The following is an 18312-nucleotide window of genomic DNA, read 5'->3' as shown; positions in this document are numbered from 1 at the left end:
CTGTTGGCATATTGGTTTTCAGTCAGAGGAATGATGCGGAACTCCACAAATCTACATCTGGAAGAGGAGAAGTGAGTCAAAGGTAGAAGTTTGGGGTAGAGGCTGCCACCGGTGCAGCCATGCTACCCACAGCCGAAGCTTTCTGAATAAGAGCACTGTCTTTTTAAAAGCAATAGGGGGTGAGGATTGAGGGAGTGCTCACAGCGGTAAGTATAACACAGCTGTGCTCTGTTTATGCTTTGGCTACAATAAAAAAGCTATAAAATGTGAGATGTCATAGCTCCACTTTGCTTTATTTATACTATTTCCTCTGAGCTCTGTCACACTGCACATTCATCTGCTAAGTTGCAGCAAGAATGGAGATTAAAATATCACAGCTCAAAATAGGAGTCAAGCGGAAGGAGATTCATCATAGCCCTATTAAAAATATGTAAATATGGGAATGAAGTCATTTTAAAGCTGTACAGCACTCCTCCTTTATGAGTTAAGATCCCTTGAGCAAGTGGTGGGCTATGCGAGGGACAGAGCTAGGGGACTTGTGCACCATTTCTTCCACCCATGGAAATTCTTTTAAGATTAAAGACTGTTTGAATTGCAAATTACACGTGTTTTCCTATAATCATGCCTGTTAATAATGGCAGGAAGTCTGATGCAAAACAAGAAAACAAAGATTTGGTAATTAAAGGTTATATATTGTTCACTAGGTTAGAATGATTAAAATTAAGATCAGAAATCTCCTTTTTGGCCTCTGCTCTTAGTGAAACCTTGCGAAGCCTCCAGAGGTTTCCCTCTATAGGAAAGTTCTGAGAAGGAAACTGAGACTTGGAGACATGACCTGGCTTTCTAGAATCCAGTTGTGAACGATAAAGCTAAGTCTGGAAGCTGAGTCCTCCCTAACACTTGGCTAGGAAATTACTTCTTCTAGCATTTCCTGTATCTCTAGTCCTGACAGAAATTCACTCCCAGTTGTCTATATGGTGTGCTTGGGAGGGTTAAGGAATAGATCTTTTAGCTGGAAAGAGTGGGCTATCGCAAATGGTATTAACGCGACTCTTCCGCTCTAGTCTTTGTGCCGCTGGATGGCACATGGATGTTTTGGCTTTCCCCTTTTTTCCCCCCAAATGTGCTACTGTAGTAATAATAAAGACCAACACTTAAGTAACTGACTGGGTACCAGGGATGGTTCTGCATGTTTTTTATGTATTAATTACTTAAATTCTCACAACAACCCTATACAGTAGGTATTATTACTCACATTTTACAAATGTGGAAACTGAGACATAAGATCGCACTGCTGGCGAGTGAAAGCAGGAATTCACACTGAGCATCACAGCCAGCACTGTCAGCCACTATTGCCTTTCCCAAAGGATTAGGTACACACTCGAAAGAGCCCTGGACTGAAAAAGAGGAGATCTGGATTTCAGTCACAGTCCTGCCATTTCCCTAGTCAACCGATTTTCCTCACCTGTAGAATGAATGAAGAAATGATTATGTCCTTTGCGATTTCAACTTGGCATGCATCTGGATACTACTACCTCATGAAAATAAACTTTTTGAGCAATACGTTTTCTGCATTCTTATTTAACTTTGGTTCCAGAAATGGTTATGTTAAACATTTCTAATATACAGTGATTCTAGAGTTTCTTCTGTCTTGCACTTTTCACTGTAGTTTGGTTGAGTTCTTTTGGTTGCAACTAAAAGGAGTTTCATAGGTAATGAGAGACTTTCTAGCTTTGTGACCTTGAGCACATTTCCTAATCTCGTGTGCCAATTTTCTCATCTGTAAAATGAGTGTAATAAAAGTACCTGTCCCATAGAGCTGTTGTAAGAATTAAGCCAGATATTACATGTAAAGCAGTTGGCATGGTGTCTGCTCATAGGAACTACTACAGAATATCAGTGTTGATTATGATTACTGTTGACCACTCAAGTCTCATTGAGCGTTTCTGTCTCTCGTTCCTCATGCTACCAGTTCTACCGGTAGGAGAACTGGTAGCAAATCAGCTAATGTTGTTTGTGATTGCATTCCTTAGAAATTAGAAATTCTAATTCTAATTAGAATTAGAAAGGTTGATAAGATACCATCAGAGGTTACCATCTATTTGTGGTAGAAATATTAGATCAGGGTGGAACTTTGGGAATTGTGTAGGCTACCCTTTAACGTGATGAATAAAGTACACTGAAAGATCAGGTGACTTGTTCCAGGACACTCAGCCAGCAGGTAGAGTGTGGAGGTAAAGCCTACGATCCAAACTGCAGTTGGCAAAACAGTGCTGCTTTCTATGGAGTTATTAAATGGAACATGTGAAAATTCTTGAAATTTGTAAAAGGAACCACAACACATATCTTAAGGGTTTAAAGTCGTCAAATTACCCTAGTATCTCAGATTTATAGCAATTTGAGATTTTAGATCATGTGTCTTTTGAGCAGTCTTCACAAGAGGACGCTAGGAAAGATGCTTGAGGCTGGCAGGGGAGTACAAGTGGTCATCTTCCTTACTGACTCTTAAAAAATTCGTGTTCTTGGTCTCTTTTGTATGTTGGGTGAGGTAACATGTAACTTTCAACAGTATGGGAAGAAGTGGATCTGATTTGCTTTGAGAAGGTATAAAGGTATAAAGAAAAAAAGATTTTTATAGCAATTTGAGTAATTTAAATAGGAAAATAATCTGATAAGATATTGTAATAATTTTGGGGACACATCTAATTGGGTCAAAACTTATCCACTTCTACTCTAATATACAAAGAAAATGGAGCTGTTTCCATAATGTATTCTTGCTCCTGAGTCCCTACCCTACTGTGCAGATTGAAAGATAATAAAAAGTAAACTCCAAAGAGCACAAAATAACTCAGTATCTTTACTGTCAAATCACCTCTTTCTGTTTGTTAGTTTCTCTATTTCCCTGTCCAGGGTAGGGTTGGGTGAGAGGGGCACCTTGGGTGTAAAATGTAAGGAAGTATCCCTCTCAGGTGGCAACCCTGCACTTACTTGACCCTAAGAGGGATGACTGCTTACATTTTGTGCCCTCCCCTGCCCCTGTCCCCACTAAAGACACCAACTATGGGGAGTTTGTGTACCATTGCGGCTGGCACGGTGGTGTGGAGTGTCACATGTGTGCATGCTGGCCCTGGGGTTGCCCTCTGTATCCTTCCTGGCATCTTCCCTCGGCCAGGGTCTCTACCTGTGGGCCCCTCTGTCCTTGCTGATGTAATTAGCCCCACCTGGATGTGAGCCTGAGCGGCTGCTGCTGGCCTACCATTGCCTTGAATACCATTGCCTTGAATTTGAGGTCCCTCTTCCTTTCCCCAGCCCAGGGCTTTCCCAGTCTTCCTCTGTGTTGTACGTGTGTGTGTGTGTGTGTGCGTGTGTTTGTGTTGGAACTGGGGAGGATGGAACAGAGTACAGACATTTTGAGGTTCCTTGCACATTCACACAACCTGTGAGGTATAGTAAACAGTTTTAACTCAATCTATCTGGGCACCTTCCTTCACCAGTTTTTTGTCATTTCTCCCTCACCAGTTTAGATGGGTGTAAGACTTACAACAGGGATTCCCTGAGAGGCCTGTGACCTCTCCCATGCCCTGCCCAACAAGTAATGTCCATGAAAGAGGACTGTCAGCTCTTAGGTCCCTTTTATCCACCTGATATTCTCCTGCCCCACCTCCTTATTGGTTAAATACCAAGATAGGGAGAGAGCCTGGCCCCCGCCTCTGAGCTCTGCCTCTCTTCTTTCCCTAGACTTCTCCCCCCTCCCTCCCTAGATACATGCGAGTTCCCATACTGGCTCTATCTGTTTAGGATTCACATTTTGCTTTTGCATTTTCACCGGGAATATTTTGGAAATCTTGCAATCGCTCTTCACTCTCAAATTCTGTCATTCAAGATTGTTGTCTCACTACGTAAGCTGATGAATAGCCCCTATGTTCTAACTAGTAGCTGATCTCCCACCTTGCATTCTGGAGGGTCTACTCTGGGCCGAACGTCCAGGAACTCATGATTGAGATAGAGGGTGCAAGGGGAAGGAGGAATTATCATCCCAGTATACCTAAGATGTGTGGGGTAGCACAGGTTAGTCCTTACTGCCCAGCCTGGTTTCTACTGTCAATTTAGAATACTCTCCCTCCATCGTGTATGTATCCTGTAGATTCTGCCCCACAGGAGGGATTAGGTCTAGTGTCAGCTTCTCCCAAGAGGACCTACCCATTCATAATCTCTTATTGACTAGGAATTTGGGGTGCACATGCTTCCGGAGTTTTCTCCCATATTCTGCTTATGGAGGTTGCAGACATGCAATCCATGCAATTTTAATACAAGGTGATCAATTTTCTTATATGATTAGGTACAGTATTTTATGGGAGCACAGAGAAGGAGTGCCTCATTATGCTTAAGACGGTCAAAGAGGGCTTCCCAGAGGAGTGAAGCCCAAGTTAGGGATTGAAGATCAAAATAAAAAAAGGAAAACACACACACACACACACACACACACACACACACACACACACACACAAGATTAATCATAATTTTCTAGTTGAACAAGATGGGGATGGGAAGGATATGTTTGAAAGGGCAAATCTCAGAGGAGAGCAGGACCTTATCTGTTTTACTTATCAGTGTGTCCCTATCACCTAGTATAGAACTTGGCACTTAAGTATTGAATGTATTAGTGAACTAATGACTTTATCTTGAAGGCCATTGAAACTGGTCATGATAAAATGATAAAATTTGTGTTTTATAAAAATAAACATGGCAGCATTGTAGTAAATGAGTAAAAAGGGAATGAGACAGGGAGCAATTGTAGTAGCATGTTCTACGAAGACTCTTAGGAGAGATGCTTTTTAAGTGACCCCCAATCTCACTTCAGGTACTTAGAGATTCTGTGTCTTCTGCACTGAACATATGGTAGTTTCCCACATATGCCTCAAGCAGGCACAGTCACTGCCTACTTCTACCCTTAAAATGGCCCCAGAAACTTTGGAGACAATTCACAGCATATTTAAGCATTACCTTCTCAACACCTTCCATATAGGAGGCAGAGAGTCGAGTTTTCCAAATGATCTACTGAAGAGACAACAATTACATTTTTGTCTTAGTCCATATGGGTGCTATAACAAAAATACCATAAACTGGGTGGCTTAACACAACAGAAATTTATTTCTCATATTTATGGAGGCTGGGAAGCCCATGCTCAAGGCGCCAGCACATTCGGCGTCTGGTGAGAGCCTGCTTCCTAGATGGCTGCCTTTTGGCTGTAACCTCACTTGGTAGAAGGGGATGGGGAGCTCTCGGGGGTCTCTTTGATAAGATGACTAATCCCATTCACGAGGGCTCCACTCTCATGAACTAAGCACCTCCCAAAGACCCCACTTCCTAATATCATCACATTGGGTATTAGGTTTCACCATATGAATTTTGGGAGGACATTCGGTCTTTAGCATATGGCGTAGTACTGTTTTTTCTGTTTCTTGTTCAGAGTGGGTCCATGACTTTTCAGTATTGGCAACGGTAACTGGTAACTGGGGGTCTGTATGGTTAGTGAAACCTGGCCCATAACTGATATTGTTTTCAGAGTGAAAGACTGAAGACAGGTCAGTAAAATACATCCAGAATCCTCAGTTCCTGTGTGTTATTAGCTTTCTGCAAGTATATATCAAGTTATCAAAAACGTAGTGTCTTAATACAAGTCCCATTTATTAGCTCACAGGTCAGGAGCCCAGCATGGTTTGACTAGGTTCTCTGCTCAAGGTGTCACAAGGCTGGAATCAAGATTGGCCAGGCTGGGTTCTTGCCTGTACACTCCTGGGGAAAAATCTGCTTCCAGACTTATTCTTATTGGTAGAATTCAGCTTTTTGTGTATAGGACTGAGGTCCCGTTTCCTTGGGGCTATCTGCTAGGGGTCGCCCATAGCTCCTAGAGGCTGTGTGTACTCCTTGCCACGCCACCACCTCTATCCTAAAGTCCGCAGTGGTGTGTCAGATCCTTCTAATGCTTCAGATCTCCATCATCCTCAGTCTTTGACCTCTAGACCAAGATTTAAAAGGTTTATGTGGTGAGGTTAGACCCATGCAGATAATCTTCCTGTTTTAAAGTCAAGTGTGTTAAATAATATAATCTATTCATGGGGGTAAAACCCATCATATTCACAACTCTGGAGATTATGCTGAGGAGCCTGTTCACAAGTTGGGGGGAATGTGTGGACCATCTTAAAATTCTGCTTACCAAACTGATAGGTGTAAAAAAAAAAAAGTTTGCTTTTTTTTTTTAAACAAGGTTACAAACAGCCTCTTGCATACTTCCTTTAGGAGATGCAGAAGAAGCATATGATTTAATTACTATTTTGTTTGAAAACCAATGTACCTCTTAAGTTAACTTTCTCATATCTGAACTTGACAGATCTACTGTTACTAATCTTTAAAAATTTTACTTGTATGTGACTCATGTACTTCTAAACAGTCCTGCTGTTCGTATAACCAAAGCAAAACATTTCTGAATCTATTACTGGAGGAGGATTTTATTGTTTGTACATGGGAACATAAAACAACATATAGTATATACATAAACACCATCAATTCAAAGTGATTTTCCCTGTTAAGTGAGAGTTTTGTTACATTCACTTGAGTGATAAGGTGAGATGTCTTTCAAAGCTTTGGGGCTTTCCAGATTTAAAGAAGGAAGGTGTGAGAGTTTAACCAACTGTACAGTTGTTAGTCAGCTACAGAGTTTGAGGGAGCCAGTCCTCCACACAAGACCACTCTCACTTTTTTTTTTTTTTTTGCGGTACGCGGGCCTCTCACTGTTGTGGCCTCTCCCGTTGCGGAGCGCAGGCTCCGGACGCGCAGGCTCAGCAGCCACGACTCACAGGCCCGGCCACTGTGCGGCATGTGGGATCTTCCTGGACCAGGGCACGAACCTGTGTCCCCTGCATCGGCAGGCGGACTCCCAACCACTGCGCCACCAGGGAAGCCCCACCCTCACTTTTGACACCAAATGTGTGTTTGAGGGATTTCCAAAACTGCCCTCAGGTTTGAAAATTTTCTAGAAGTACTCAGAGAACTCAGTGAAAGCTGTCATATTCATGGTTACAGTTTATTACAGGGAAAAGATCCTGATTGAAATCAGCCAGGGAAAGCAGTTATATAAGGTTGGGTCTGAGGCTAGAAGACCCAACCACAGAGCTTCCATCACCCTGCCCTAGGGAGTCAGAACATGGTATTTTCCCAGTACTGACACGTGACGGTATGCACAGAGCATTGCCAACTAGAGAAGTTCATCGAGCCTTTGGTGGCCAGAGTTTTTACTGGGACTTGATCACATACCACTCGCGTGGCTGACCGTTAGTCTCTAGCCCCTCCTGGACGTCAGTGTTGGGCTGATACCTTTAGTCTCCAGGTAGTTTTGGAGGCAGAATTGATATTGCATGACTCAAGGCCCCTATCATAAAATCACATTGTTAGACTATCTTGTGGCCAGAGTCCTCAGGCAAACAGAGACATTCCTGTCAGCCATGACGTTTTGAGGTCCTAGAGATTACCTCCCAGTAGCCAAAGGCAAAGGCCAGAGTAAGGTTAGCTCTTCAGAAGGGGAGGGAGGGAAAGAGGAAGGAATACAAATAGTGGTTATCATTTATTGAGGGCATACTGTGTATCAGGCAGTGTGCTAAAGCATTGTTTCCTTGGATCCTTTGAACATTATTAGAAAGTTACTAAAATTATCTTTATTTTGAAGGCAATTCGATATTTAGAGAGATTAGTGGCTTATCCAAAACTGTAATTAGCCGGTGGTGGAACCAGGATTTGAACATGTATCAGCCTGATTCCAAAGTACATGATCTCAAACACTGCACTGTATAGCCTCCACCAGAACCAAAGACAGTGAGAATATGTAATGTAATAAGCATTTAGAAACAGTTATTTTTGAGAATTGAGTTTTCAGGATAAAGTTGTCATTCAAATGTATAAGAATATGCACTGCTACTTTAATAATATAGGATATAGAGGAAGAGCGTTGGTAGATAGAATGGTTACTTTATTGAATTCTTACCTTGCAAGTGGATGCCAGACAGCACTGTCTTATTTAATTCATTCAAACACATTTATGAGTGTGCATTATATCTCAGGTGCTGTGCTGGCCATCGGTGACCCAAAGATGATGATAAATATGTTCCTGCCTGCAAGGAGCTAGCGGTCCACTGGGGTATGTAAACTGCTTATTGTATTTTATTTTTAATATTATCTTTGTTTTAAGCAGAATATAGAACACTCAATATGTAAGAAATATTTTGCGTAGAAATTTTGCAAGCATTTGGAACAATTTTGGGCTGGAGGAGCTAATGCTAAAGAAAGTTGCAATTTGGAGATTGTTGTTCATATAACCAAATCAAATAATTAAAGTCAGGTTCACTCTTTTGCAGATTCCGTAATAATAGGATAGATTAAAAAAGTAAAACTACTCTAGAAAAAGCCAAAGCACTGAGATTTTTGTGTTACCTAGGCAGTAAATGATGGCAGATGAAGGAGTAGGAAAGCCACCAGAATACATCACACATAGTAACAATGTACATTTCTTCTTCACACTTAGAACATTGACTACTCTGCTTTTTATTGGTTACTTTAGTGATTATCTTTCATCTTCTCCTTCTTTGATTTCTCCAATTGAGCAAAGTCTATATTGGGATAAAATAAGACTTATTTTGTTAATGTTAATTTTTGGCAAATATGTATTTTATTTAAGTAATTTTATTTAAATTGTAGTTTCTAATAGTCTATGGTTACAATAAACCATGCAGTTTGCTGGGAGTAGTCCTGAAAAATTAAATACAGTCATTGCAGTAAACATAAATAAGAAATATTATATTCTAATGTTACTTTATATATTTTATAGGTTATTACAGAGGAATAGAATTAGAAAAAAAAATAAATTTAAGTGAACTTGATGTCCAGTAGTTCATACTGATACTACACAACCATAATAACAATATATTTGGACATATTTATATTAATATGCTATCTAGATTAAGCATTATAACTGCTGAGAGTACAGTTGTGATCATTTAAAAATGTGAGCAAACCAGGAAAGAACATATCCTTTTTCTTGGCAATATGATTTTAATTTTTAAAAGCATTTAATTTCATAAACCGTATCCATCATCTTTGCACAGACAAATGTTGTGGCAGTTTTTTGAATGAACCTCTTGGTTCCCTAAAGAAATTATAGATACACTATAAATTTACAAATGAAAGGTCATTTATCAGAGTTATAAATAAGAGTGGTTCCTGTGCTGATGCCCCTGCAAACTTAGAGTGGTTTAATATCTATCAGCTTTTGTGTACAGTTAGTACCGCAAAAGAATATAGATATTGTCATTGTCATACTTACATGGTGTCAACTTTGGCAAAGTGGTGAGAATGACGTGCAATATTTTTTGAATAGCATGGCATTTTCTTGAATTACTGCTGGCAAGAGAACATAAATCAACCTTAATAATGGATATTCCAAAGATGTTTATTAATCTATTCATTTAATCTAAAACACTCACTCTTGGCATTTATAGGGCCAGTTCAAAGGAAGTGGCAGGTGCTTCTAAACCCCAGAAGTTACTTTTAGGGGCCCCATAATTATGTCAGCTAAGTCTGGTTGGAATGGAGATCAAAATGCATGAAAATCCTTTCCTCCTAATCTATGCTACAGTTATTTGCTTAACTAAAATATATTTTCTTGTATGTGTGTAATCAAAATTTCAATTAGTTCCACCATTGATGAAACTTACTACATGGCTCTCTGTTTAAATCTTCAGTTTTTAAAATCTGTTCCCCTCCCTCCCTCTCTCTCTGTATCTCTCTCTGTCTGTCTGTCTCTGTCTCCTTCTCTCTCTGTCTCTTTTTTTTCTCTCCCTGTCTCTCTCCTGGAAAATAATCCTACACTGTGTAAACTTTGACTGAAAAGGACTGGAAAACGGACCAACTTCCTGGGTACCAAAATAAGAAATAGCATATGGTACATCATTTTGACTATGCGTAATGAGATTAATGACAGACAGATAGGATGGACAGAGAAGTAACGAATACAGAGAGGGGAATTTATAGTAGGTAGGAAAGGTCAGAGAAAGCCAGTGAGCAGTTAAGCTGAAGAAGTCAGCTATGCAAATTTGTGGAGTAAGATGGTATGAATGTGCGCGCAAGTACATGTGTTATTTATTAAAATATAGAGTCTTGGCACAGAACTAACTTCTGGATTAAAATAATGTAAACAAGACTCATTTTTTTCTCCATCTCTCGGCTTCCACTAATGCAGCTTCGGTCTCTGGCTTCATTTGGGAGCAAGACAGTGGCAGTGGCATTGCTTCAGCTATAATATCCTGTCAAGCTTCAGATCAAACAGGAAAAAGAGAGAATCTCTTTCCCAGAAGCCCTATCAAAGTCTGTTTGTATTAATTTGCTTTGATTAGATCACAGGATAATGCTGTGTGTCTCTCTTGGAGCAGGAGTGAGCTTCATCATTTTCCATGGACTAAGCATTAGGATTGTATCCCAGAGGAAAATGGGGTACTGTTAACAGAAAGAGGGTTCACGGATGCGAGGTAGCAAAGAAGAAGATTGGCTGCAGGAAAAATTACAATGGGTATATACACATGACATTTTATATATAATTACAGAAACCTATAGATTTCATAGCAATCCATGGATTTTAGGTTAAGAAGCTCTAAAAGTGACATTGAATCAATGCCTTCTGGAACCAAAACAAACAAACAAAAAACCCCGAAAAAGACCCAGCATTGATATCCACAGCCATGTAAGAAAATTAATTCTTACTGGCATTGTTTCCTGAAAAAAGAGACAGAATATTCTCATTTTGTTTGTACTCAATCCTTAACTAGTTGTTTAAATGATGTTATCAAATTAAGAAAGAAAAAGAAGTTATATTTTCTTATTAGCTAAAGTGGAAATGTAGTAGTTCATCCTGAAGCTATTTCTTTAACTATTATTTTGTGTAAGGGAGAGAGGAAAAATCTTTTATTTAAGGTAAGAACTTTATACTGCCTATGTTAGAAGACTTCCATTAGGGAAAAAAAGAACCTTTTCAATGTTGGTTCAACAATTTATTGCTATGGGAGCCTGTGTTTATATATATCCCAAATCCCTTCAATTTAGTCAGTTCCTTTGAAAAGTATTAATCAGGTCTATGAAAGTAATTTGTAAAGGATATATATATTTTTGATAATGACCCAAAATACCTTATGATTCGCTGATTTTTTTCTTTTTAGCAATATTTTTTAGAATGTCTTGGTGAGGTATCAGTTATTTTCTTAAAAATTATTTTAGTTGAAATACCTAGAGAGACTTGGTAGAAAATATAGGTAGGTCAGTCATAGGAAATACCAATACTTTGAAAATGCCTACATAGTGATTGTGTATTTTTCATTAATATTGGGAAGAAAACAACTTTGTAAGAATGTGGAAACTAAAGTAGCAACCGCCCAGATGGCAGTCATAATTATGCTTTATTTTTACACAGATTTCTCAGTTTATTGACAAGAAAAAGGGGTTAGCCTGGGATTTTAAATTGCTCCCCTAAGCACTAAGAGTTTTTCTTCTTAAGTGAATCAAAATACCACTCAAAAATAGAAAAGAATTCCGTGATCACCAGATAATTTTAAGAGAATAAACGTGTTAAGTGAAGAAAACTTAACCGTCTCATCTCTTCACAGAAGCAAAACCCTTTGAAGTTTTAACACTCTTCTTCATGAATGGATAAGTTTTCAACCAGAATCTTCTATTTATGACTGCAGTGAATTGTCACTGCTGCTTGTTAAGTTTAATACTCTCAGTTGTGAGGAAGTACATTATATTTTCCCCTACTAATTAATGCCAGTGAAATACAGCTGTTTTGCAGGGGGGTCCAGTTTTCAAAATATTTCTACAGAGGCCATAGTGTATCTGGCTTTCCAGATGAGCATGTTGTTTTTAAAAACCTTCTCCTGAAAACCTCAGTTGACCATCAGTTCTTATTTCAGTTGAGAAGTTTGTAGATCTGTTATCACTCTCTCTGTGTATGGTTTTTGTTTTGTTTTGCTTTCTAGATTACAACCTATCTTTACACAGTGTCAGTTGTCTGTGAACAGGAAACAGCAGGTAGTTCATTCATTGAAAACTAGTTTATAGATTTTCTTGCTATATATTTGTCTCTGTTTTTCAGATTCAGTTTTAATTTTAACCAAGATAGGGGGTTGCTTCTCTCCATAGTAATATTAGTCATTAATAGAGTTTGGAGAAGTGAGTTTTTTAATGAGCAAACATTTTTATATATAAGAAAAATGTTGTTATTCTTCCATTTTGGCTGAAACAAACCAATGGTTCTTTTTAGGGCTGTGAGTTAAGACAGGAGGAAAGTATAACTCCAGTAATCCTTTCTAAAGACAGAAGATAGAGAATCAAAATACTGTTAAGAGAAATTCAAACTGTATTTTTCTTACATGATGTCCAGTTCAGCTGTGTAGGTGTGAAGTTTCAGATAAGATTAAATGCTTTTACAGATGTGAACAGTCAAAACATTCCATATTATTTATTTTAGAGGCTTTGTAGGGAGAAGGAATAGGTTTAATCCAAGACTCTAAAGCATAGATTTCTGAAGACTGTGTGTCTGAAGGGGATGAGCTAGGGAGTAAACAAAGGGAGAAAATCCACCATACATATTTGAGTTTCACTTTAGGACTCTTGATAGCTTTTGTCACTGATAGGGATTTTTCTCCTAGTTAACTAAGAGTCCAAGAGACAAAGCAGGTAATCTACATACCCTTTCTCAGGTTTTCTCAAAGTGTCTGTAGATGAAAACACGTCACACAACCGGTCAGTTAGGGCCTACAGTGTTCTCTGTTTGTTTTAATTCCATTCTTTACTGAGAAGGAAATAAAAGAAATCTTGAGGATGGTGACAGACTTGGGTTCTTGCCACATTTTCAGCTCACTTCATGGATGGCTCTCTACTTCAGGGAAGGTTAATATTTTCCAGAGATGTTCCATAGGTGTTCTAAATCATACTACAGACACCTGCTCCTTTATATGGATATGTTATCCGCCTAGGATGAATCAGAGTTTTTTTTTTTTTGTTTTTTTTTTTTTTTTTTTTTAGTGTGCTTCCTTCCAAAAACCTCATTAATCTCAGTGTGCAGAATTTAGGGGGAAAGTTGTGTTTTGCTAGTTGACACTGTTTAATGTAAATGATTTATGATTGTTCCTTATGTATACACAATAGGCACTTTATAAATTGGATTGTCCTAGGAGTAACACGATACATAAATGTTATTGCTATAAATTCTGAAGTTGGCTATATATTTTTGTATCATGTAACCAGCTGACTTATAAATGCTGACTCTTCCAACCTGCACTTTCTACTCAATATTGTAAGTGGTGACTTAGGTAAGTAAGCCTTGCCTAGATACACACGGAGGCACTCAAACTGCACAAGATCAGGACACCCTGGCACCTCTGCATCGTGGTTTCTGGCTGTCTTCCAGGGGTGTTGGCAGAAAGAAGAAGGAGTGAGAGGGGAAAGTGAAACTGTATCTAGCAAAAAAATGAACCTAAATTTTTACTAATTTTTGCTCAGTAAAGTCAGGAAAACAAGTGATAGAGAAAACGGTAAAAAACAAACAGGAGAAAAGAATTAGTAGAACCAATTCAGAAAAATATAGTTAGATACCATTTCACAGGTAAATTTTCATTATTTAAATAATACTAAGTAAACATAAAGGTAAGAATAGAATAGCAGCTCTGTAATTGTATGTATATACTTTTGTAACAATATTTATATGATATATTATTTTCAGTGTGTAATATAAATAATAATATTTACTTACAATTTTTTGCATTTCTGTGAGGAATGGAGTTTTGCAAATCTCCTGGTTCTGCTGGTGGATCAGGACATTTTATTATATGTATAATGCTGTTATACTAACAGCCTTCATTTTTCACCTTGATGACTTACTGTGATTTTCTTTCTGAGATCCTAAAGAATTTGAAAACAGTCTCTGAATAATTGGTCATATTAGATCCAAGTAATTGCTAAATACCAAAGTCGTCTAAAATGCTGAGTTAGAAGGAAAGCGTCACACTCATATAACTGACCAGCCAGATTCATGGCAATTTTCTGCTACTCCTGGTATTAACTCTTTACCTGATCACACAGTCCTAGCATCAAGGCTGATTTGAATTGTTCTATGCCCTAATTTGTGTAAAGAAGAACTGGGCTGTGAAGAATTCTATTGTGTTTATAGTGTCTATTCTGACAGTGATTTTATAGTCCATTTCATAGGCTAAGTGTTTCAGTTGATTCCCTTTCCTCACGCCCTCGTAAGTATTAATGTCTACACAATTGATCTGGTTACCCGTGAAGTCAGTCCAAATCAGCTGTTACAGTGGCTGAAAATACAAGATCAGTAATTTTAAAACCTAGAGGTTCCTGTCCTGCTCAAAAGGACTAACTCTCATCAGGCAATCCCCAAGTGAAAAGATTATGAGACTTGAAACCACTGTGTGTGTGTGTGGGTGTGTGTGACTTGTAATAACAAATATTATTTATTTGATTGTTACCGAGAAGGAAACATCCTGATGTGTTCCTTTATAATCTCTGTAATATACTTTTTTTTTTTTTTTTTTTTTTTTGTGGTACATGGGCCTCTCACTGTTGTGGCCTCTCCCGTTGCGGAGCTCCGGACACGCAGGCTCAGCGGCCATGGCTCATGGGCCCAGCCGCTCCGTGGCACGTGGGATCTTCCCAGACCAGGGCACGAACCCGTGTCCCCTGCATCGGCAGGTAGACTCTCAACCACTGCAGCACCAGGGAAGCCCCTGTAATATACTTTTAATTATCATACTTTCTGGAGGTATCCTGGTACATGCATGGGAAATAATATACATATGAATATATCTCTATATTTGTAGCCACTATAGTCAAAACTACTTATTTGCCTAACTGGCTTAGCTGCAAAGCTGACTTACCCCTACCCACCCACTAGCAAACTCCCTGGGGAAATAGGGCAAAAAGGTCAAATAGAAGCAGTAAAGCCAATGATCTTTTACAAAAGAAGTTCTTTAAGAAGTTCTCAGTGCCACTGTTCACCTTCTGGAAGGGAGATCACTGCATTCTCTGCCCATCCCTGTGTCATCAGCAGTAGCTTTGGATTCATTGTAGAGGAAGAAAGCCTGTTTCTACCTTGCTGCTGCCATATATATACTCAGGTAAGCCCAGATTGAAATCCCAGAGAGACTGCTGTACCAGACTAGACTATGGAAGGATTCTGTTGCTGATAGAAGGCTTTATAAACCTAACTTCATTTATCCTGTAGAATTTTAACCACCATTTAAAATTCTGCTTTTTCTTACAGGAGCTTAAATTTAAATGCAAGACCTCCTGATTTAAATACACACACACACATAAAATCAGAAAAAGCCCCATCGCTTTTTGTAAGTTACAGAATTCTTACAATAACTATCATTTACTGAGGACTTTCTTTTGCCGGGTTTTGTTCTTGGCCTTCGCACGTAGTATCTAATTTAAGCTTCCTAAGCGCCTCGTGAAGTAGGTACTATACCCATTTTTCAGCTGAGGGAATTGAGAGCCAGAGAAAGTGAGTCACTTGCTGTGACTCAACAGCTAGTAAGAGGTGGCGCCAGTTTTCAAACCCAGGCCGAGTGACCCCATGGCTGAAGCACATGCTGTACTAGGTTGATTTGTAAGCGATATGCAGTGGTTTGTGCATGAAAAGAATGCAGTGGGACCATCACATAGTAGGAAATAAAATTTGAGTGTTTTTCCTTGTACTAATAACGGTCCCTATCTCTCTCTCAGACACTGTTGTTACCAGTGGCACGTCTTATGTGAGACAGCCGGTCAAAACGAGTCTAATCGTTTATGGCCATAGAAGAGAAGGGAATGTATTGATTCATATGAGGATCTGCCCCTAAGACCTTGCTTTCACTGTTACCGCAGTAAACAGGGAGCTGATGAACCGTAGATGTTAGTGTGTCATCAGTGTCTTGCAGTTTTGTCATCCTGGGTAGCCACCATCAAGAAGGACAGAGTGCCCTCTATGAATATGTATTTAGTACTAGATATGGCAATTTATTCTTTTGAAGAGCACTTTATCATTTTGGTTTTGATAAATATACAAGCAATAATCAGTAGTTAGGAGTTTCAGTCTAAAATGGATGCCATTATTAGTGATTTAACAACTTTTCCTGTGAATTCCATGTGTGTCCCCAAGACTGGATCGTGCTACCCAGTGCTACGTATAGTCAGCTTTTAGAAAGCTCGCTTTAAAAACCTCTTATGCTATGAACCCTTTGTTTCTCAGAACGACAGTAGTCACTAATTTCCAAATTCTGAATATGTAAAGTAAAGTGTTCACACAAAAAACCTAGGAGACTGCATGGGTCAGAACATTTGTTTAAACTAATATAGAACTAGCTTTTTCAGTTCCAGCTCCCTTTTTCCTATCTATTTGCCTTGCTAATAAGGCCTTACTCATTCCTGTTCAGTTACCTTATGTCACGATACCTCTTCATTTTGGATTTTTTCATTATGATTTGAGCAGACCTTCCTAGCTACGTAGAGAACTTCCATGATAAGAATAAAACATAAAGGCTGTTCAATAAATAAGGATGATGACAACAGTGAAATTTAACCCAAATTGGGCAAAATAGCAGCACAGAATTCTATTACATTTTGAAATTCAGTCTTTACAGATATTTTTCTCTGCCTGAAACATGTGTGCCAGTTCTGTTTATATAAGGGAATAGTGACATCATGTGTGTGCTAGACTAATTGCCTCTGTAATTAACCTATTTGAGAAGGAAGTTACATAGAAATAAAATATCTTTGACTACTGAAAGAGGCAATTTTGTCTTAAAGCAAACCTCTAACTTCACCAAAAGGCGTGGACAAAAGGATTATGTCTCTATCCCTTCTATTTTTTCAGCATTTCCCTTCCTTCCTCCTTCTCTTCAATTCTTTTCTTCTCTTCTTTCTTTTTCTTGTCTCTATACAATTCCACTAGTCCTCTCCATTTTTCATTCCACTACCTTCATTTTCCATATTGTAAGGTAAAGAGCTAATGTTATTATGAGTGAAGATTCTATTTTTAAAGTAGAATTGAGGAAAGATGTAAATGTGGTAAAAAGAGATAGTCTTTTTGTTTCAGTGCTATTCAAATGTCTTTTTTTGGTCAAGGGTAGGATACGCATAGAATCATTTTGGTGTCTTTGAGACTGAGGACAAAAATCTTAGCCTTCCTTTTATCCCTTGATCAAATATATTAATTAAATTTAGAAAAGGGTTTGGGAGCATGGCAAAAGCAGAGTTTCTTTTGACTCTTAAAACCAGAAAAAATTATTGGGAGGCAATATATTATAATAGAAAGAGTGCAGTTTTGGGGGTCAGAATTATTCATATCTGACCCCAAATATATGGCTAAGGAAGAACAAGAAGAGCATTTTTTCCCAAAGGTGCTCTTTTTAACATTTTAAAAGGTAATATATTAATATGTCACCAAGACATTTGAGAAAACAGTGGGAGTAAACAAGACCAAGAGGCATGTAGGAGAAATTAGTGAAAAGTGTCCTATTGTTTATGTCCTAACTTACCCATGAAATCCCTGCAGGACCCAATTGTCACAGCTTCACCCAGCCCTGGCCTCATGCATAATATAATGCATTATATAATGGGCGTGGAGCATGGAATAGTTGAAATAGAAATATTTGGGGGTTCCAGACCGCAGTGGACTTGGGTTTCTCAACTTCCAAGATAATCTTTCCGTGCCTCAATTTCTTTATCTGTGATATAGGGATAAAAATTCCTCTTTTATAAGATAATTGTGGGACTTTAGTGAAGAAACATTTATGTAATACGACGTGTTGTGCCTATAAATAAATGCTTGATGAACAGTAGCTAATATTTCAGATAACATTTGATAAAGCACAATGATTTGGGTACTAAGTAGTTTATTGTAAAAGAATGTAATCTTGTCTGGTGGAGCTGGTCCTCAAATGGATTTGCTGAATGACTTATCCTTGCATTTTTCTAATCTTTACTGTAGTAACCTTTCACTTCTATTGATAATTTATATTAGCAATAACTGGATTACAATTCTTGGAAGATGGTGCAAAGATATTTTTAGAAAGTATTATCGCTTGGGGAAAATATGAAGCAAAGAGGAGAAAGAAACACTGCAGAGAGAGTTTTCCTGTGCGTCACTTCTGTGATTAATCCTCTAATCCCTAATGATTGTCAGGTTGCAAAAGAGGCTCCTTTTAAGTAAAAGGA

The 18312-nt window shown here is 38.5% G+C and overlaps 1 protein-coding gene across 7 annotated transcripts in view; it reads left to right on the top strand.

Moving 5' to 3' along the window:
* SOX5 (SRY-box transcription factor 5) overlaps positions 1–18312 on the top strand; it is a 994587-nt gene that overhangs the window by 159496 nt on the left and 816779 nt on the right. For 6 of the 7 annotated variants that reach the window (XM_082849629.1, XM_082849640.1, XM_082849630.1 and 3 more), the window contains one exon: positions 8115–8191. The exons of the other annotated variant lie outside the window; for it this stretch is intronic. The gene's annotated coding sequence lies outside the window, so the exon portion shown is untranslated. The remainder of the gene's footprint in view (positions 1–8114; positions 8192–18312) is intronic. 7 annotated transcript variants of the gene reach the window in all.

This window comes from Leucopleurus acutus (genome assembly GCF_964270905.1).
Source record: "Leucopleurus acutus genome assembly, chromosome: 11".
Taxonomy (NCBI): Eukaryota; Metazoa; Chordata; class Mammalia; order Artiodactyla; family Delphinidae; genus Leucopleurus; species Leucopleurus acutus.
The sequence above is the reverse complement of the archived record's forward strand: the minus strand, read 5'-3'. Positions and strand labels throughout refer to the sequence as shown.